Below are 3,439 nucleotides of genomic sequence, written 5' to 3' on the forward strand. Positions count from 1 at the left end.
AACCCCAGGGGCGTTGTGCAGGGCAGGGTCCACCTGTGCCAGACACTGGGCAGGACTGGGCCAGGGGAACATCCCGGGACATGCAGAGACTGCAGNAGACAGATGGGGGGCACTGGGTGGGGGCTGGCAGGAGGGCCTGACTGCGTGGACAGGTCACAGACGTGAGCCCGACTCCTGCTGCTTCCGGCCAAAGCCGCGGCAGTGCAGCTGGAGTGAGCTAAGCCCCCCCACAGGGCCACCCCCAAGTTTGTGACCTCGGCACCACCAGGCCCCGGGACGCCCTGCCCAGCGGGGCCTCATCAAGCTCCACTGCGAACACGTGTCCACCCTCTGCCCACCTGCCCCTTGTGCTTCTTTGTGGACTTTGTCCCGCACACGGATCAGGACACGGACATGCTCTCGGGAGCACCCCGGCTCCGTGGCCACCAGCCCTTCTTGACCTCAAGTCATCCACTTCCCCACGCTTTTTCCTGGGTAAAGCCCAGGCCTGGACCACCTTACCCATCAGCACTTCTGTTTATTGATCATTTTGTGTGAGCTGACCAGGGTCACCTGAGTATTTTTAGGGGAGGGACCTGGGGCTGCAAAGTGTCCCACCTGGAGGACTGGCTGAGGGTGTTGTCAAATCAAGGACACAAGGGGGTGCCAGTGTGGGGCCAGGAAAGGGGACGAGGGGGCAGAGCGCGAGGGGGCAGGCCCTGCAGGTCACAGGGGTGGACCAAGAGAGCAGGGGACTCCAGCCAGCATGGGGACCCTCAGGACAGACTGATGTCCTAGAGTCAACACCTGGTGCTTCAGGGGTCTCTGTGGGTCGCGGCCCACCCAGCACCAGCCCGCCTCCCCTCAGCCCCCTCAGCGTGACTGACCTGCAGCACTGGGCACGCTGCAGTGAGCCAGGTTGTGGGTGTGGAGAGACTGCACGAAATCTGAGAGTGCTGGAACTTTCCATGAGGTCAGGAGTCACAGGGCCAGTGCCCTGAGGGCATGTGGTGACACCTGGCTGCCCCCCCACCCCTGCACCAAGGTCATCCTGCACACTGTCCTTCCAACCTCTTCAGAGGGTCCAGGTCTTGGCTTCTGACCCCAAAGCCACCGAAGTAGATGGAGGCCCAGTGTCCCTCCTGCAGCACTGACACAGCCCCTCCCCCCAGCCAGAGGCCCTACGCGTGCCCCTGCCCCTGCAGGCCTGAGGGAGCGCTCAGAGGCCTGGGCCCGAGCGGGAGCGTGTATGCAGGCTTTGCTCTGCTGTAAAGAGCCCGTGGGATGCAACAGTGCACAAGGAGGTCTGCAGTGTAGAGAGCGCAGCGCAGACAGGTCTGCGGTGTAGACAAGAGCACAGCACGTGGGCAGGTCTGCAGTGTAGACGAGAGTGCAACGCACAAACTCGTGGGCAGTGTAGATGAGAGCACAGTGCACAGGCAGGTCTGCAGTGTAGACTAGAGCATAGTGCACGGGCAGTTCTGCAGTGTAGATGAGAGCACTGTGAAAGGCTGGTTTTCTAATCCAGTCATCATGTGTGGTCGTATTGCGAACTCGCTTCTGGGAGGTTCACGCTGGTGTTTCTGGCAGCCCACGCTGAGTACACCCCTCACCGGGGCCACGGCCGCCCTAGAGGCTGGCGCACCCGCCAACAATCTGTGTCCCAAGTGGCTGTGGGGCTGCGGGCTGCTCCCCACGGAGCGAACAGAGATGGGGGTGTCAGCCCTGGGCTCCGGGATGAGCCGTTCCCGTGGCTCTTCCGCGCTGGCCGGTTAAAACAAGATGCCAGGCGCTGCGGCTCTGAGAGCCTGGTTTTTGCCTCAAAACCATACCCTGACATGCCAGGCGCCAAGGGGCCCTTGATCCCTGAGAAGGAGCCCGCGAGTGGGACTGCCTAGTGCTGGGGGGTCTGGGCCTGAGACAGGGGAGGAGGTGCGTCAGCTTTATTGGTCACTGGTGCTAGAAGAGCGGGGACTCTGGCCCCTGAGGGGGCACTGCCCCGTCACTGCTGGTGGAAGGCTTGGGCAGGGCCCACGGCCAGGGGTGCTCGAGGTCCAGAGTCCTGGGTCAGGAAGCGCAGATGCCACAGGTCATCGGCGTAGGGGGCTCAAGCCCAGATGCTTGTTATGCTGGCAGAGGGTGGGGGGTCTCCTTGTCCCTCTGGAAACGTCCTGAGGCCAAGGCCGACCGGGCCTCTCGCCCTGATCCTTGGGTGGCTGCGTGTCCATGCCAGCCACGGCCCGTCCCCGGTTCTGCCTCCCGGGCCCCACTGCAGGGGCCCTGCGCTGGCCTGCGGGGGCCTAACCACCGGCGGCTCGTCCCAGGACACAGTCTAGTGGGCCCGCCTGGGCTCCTCCAGCTTCGGGAAGGGCCTCCCACAGGAACGTGGGCCTCAAGGGTGAGGCGGCTCCTGGGACCTGGGTGGCTGTGGCCGGGTGCGATCCAGGGGCATCTGCCAAGAAGAGAGAGGAGGGGTGAGAGGGCTCAGCTCCATTCTGCTCATCCCATGTGGGCAGCCTGCCTGGCAAGCAGCCCACGAGCTTCAGAGCCACTACCACTCCAGAGCCAGAAGGGCCCACTTCTGCCTTGGGCAAGCCTGTTTCCCCTCCTGGGTCACTATGAGGGGTTAAAGGGGGGCCTCCGAGAGCAGACCTATGTGACTCTCGCTGGGCTGATGCTCAGGGAAGGGCACGCCTGTGTTTGGGACAATTAATAAACAGCCGAGTCATGCCGCGAGCAAGAGAACAGGCTGGCATCCCCAGGGTTCTGAGGGAGATGGACTTGACGACAAAGCAGGGCCAGTGGCCAGGCAGCGAGCCGGACCCCAGATGGGGCCACGGCCACAGCATGGGCAGTGGGGCATGGACACTCCCAGCCAGGCCACGTGTGGGCCTGCTCCCGGGGTCCCACCGCACCCTCCGGCCGGCGCCTCTGGAAGGTGTGCTCTCATGTACCTCACACGCAGGCAGGTGTTCAGGCAGCCTGCTGTCCGTTCGGCCGCGGGGTGCCGGCGCCAGGCAGGTGGCTGGCTGTCGGCAGTGCCCGCCCTCGCCCTGTCTCTGGGGCAGGCCTGACGAGCAGCCGCCGGGCCCAAGGCCGAACGCACCTGTGGTGTGCAGCCCCGGCCAGGGCCCCACGTGCAACACACACAACACATGCTGCGCCTGCTGACCTTCTGCATTTGCCCTTGAGGCAGACGCACAGGCTCCAAACAGTGCAGGGGCTTCTTTGCTGAGCACGGAACCAGGGTCCCCCCGCCACCCTGCAGCTCCTGCTCCTGAGTAGGGCAGCCCTGGGTGGGTGGGTGCTCGCCTCTGAGCAAGGACAGGGGATGAGCCTGGGGACGGTGCCCACGGCCAGCGACGCCCACCCTATGGGGCCCACACAGGTCACAAGTTTCTGATCGTGGGTCACTGGGTGCCCAAGCAGTCTTGTGGTGGAGATGGACCCCCCCCCCCCC

At 64.5% G+C, this 3,439-nt stretch overlaps 1 protein-coding gene across 1 annotated transcript in view; it reads right to left on the reverse strand.

The window, feature by feature from the left end:
• Positions 1-1,907: 1,907 nt before the first annotated feature.
• NINJ1 (ninjurin 1) overlaps positions 1,908-3,439 on the reverse strand; it is a 10,174-nt gene continuing 8,642 nt past the window's right edge. Inside the window, exon 4 of the mRNA XM_077773956.1 lies at positions 1,908-2,431. The gene's annotated coding sequence lies outside the window, so the exon portion shown is untranslated. The remainder of the gene's footprint in view (positions 2,432-3,439) is intronic.

This window comes from Crocuta crocuta, unplaced genomic scaffold, assembly GCF_008692635.1.
Source record: "Crocuta crocuta isolate KB4526 unplaced genomic scaffold, BGI_CrCroc_1.0 scaffold866, whole genome shotgun sequence".
Classification (NCBI taxonomy): domain Eukaryota; kingdom Metazoa; phylum Chordata; class Mammalia; order Carnivora; family Hyaenidae; genus Crocuta; species Crocuta crocuta.